This window comes from Echinops telfairi, unplaced genomic scaffold (assembly GCF_000313985.2).
Source record: "Echinops telfairi isolate 266 unplaced genomic scaffold, ASM31398v2 ScPeMD7_55;HRSCAF=186, whole genome shotgun sequence".
Classification (NCBI taxonomy): Eukaryota; Metazoa; Chordata; class Mammalia; order Afrosoricida; family Tenrecidae; genus Echinops; species Echinops telfairi.
The window spans coordinates 165,690-166,844 of NW_022103953.1; the positions used below are offsets into that span (position 1 = coordinate 165,690).

The 1,155-nt window shown below is 36.5% G+C and overlaps 1 pseudogene; it reads right to left on the reverse strand.

Moving 5' to 3' along the window:
* The window catches only part of LOC101660227, a 1,680-nt pseudogene extending 1,261 nt beyond the window's left edge, over window positions 1-419 (reverse strand).
* Between the last annotated feature and the right edge of the window lie 736 nt (window positions 420-1,155).

Below are 1,155 nucleotides of genomic sequence, written 5' to 3' on the forward strand. Positions count from 1 at the left end.
TCAAGCCTTTAAGACCCCAGACGCTATACTTTTTGATAGCCGGGCACCATCAGCTTTCTTCGCCACATTTGCTTATGCACCCATTTGTCTTCAGTGATCCATTCGACACCTCGTGTTCACACAGGCTGATATGTTCTTCCGTGTGGGCTTTGTTGCTTCTGAGCTAGATGGCTGCTTGTTTATCTTCAAGCCTTTAAGACTCTTTTGATACCAGGCACCATCAGCTTTCTTCACATTTGCTTATTCACCCGCTTTGTCTTCAGCGGTTGTGTCAGCAAGGCGAGAATCATAGAATGCCAATTTCATAGAAGAAAGTATTCTTGCGTTGGGGGAGTACTTGAGTGGAGACCCAATGGATTTGACCCTTTTCATTTGCATGATTTTGTGTGCTTTTCTGGGTCAAGTGAGCAGGAAACCATTTTGGCAGGTCATCCCAGGGCACTTCAGGAAGAGGTGTTTTTTCATGTTCGAATTCATTTATTTCTACCCTAATGTTTATATTCTTTTTTCTACTATTTGATGGTCTGTTTTGTCGCATTTTTTCCAATGGTAGTTTATGTGCTAAAGTGTGTGTTTTAATTCTTCTACCATATTGATGTGTGCAGTGATTACTATACACTGCCCTTTGATTACTGCTTTTGCCGTGTCCCAAAGGTTTTGATATGTTGTAATTTTGTTCTGATTTCTTTCAAGGAATCTTTTAATTTTGTTCTTTATTTCTTCAGTTACCCAGTGATGATTGAGTAAAGTGTTGTTCTGTTTCCATGTATTTAGATTTTTGGAGTTGATCCTTCTGTGGTTGATTTCTGATTTTACAGCATTATGATCCGAAAAGATGGTTTGTTTTATCTCAATGTTTTATAATTTATTGATGCTTGCTTTATGACCTGACATGTGGTCTATGAGAATAGGTTTCGTGGGCACTGGAGACGGATATGAAATTTTGTTGGGTGATCTCATATATCTATGAGATCTAATTGACTAATTGTGTTAGTTAATACTTTTGTATCTTTGTTGATTTTCTTTCTAGTTGATAGATCTTTAGTTAAAAGTAATGTTTTGAATTCTAGTATTGTATTATGATCTCTGTCTCTTCATTCCTATAAGAATTTGATTAATATAGTTGTTGGTCTTTCATTTGGTGCATATTTATTA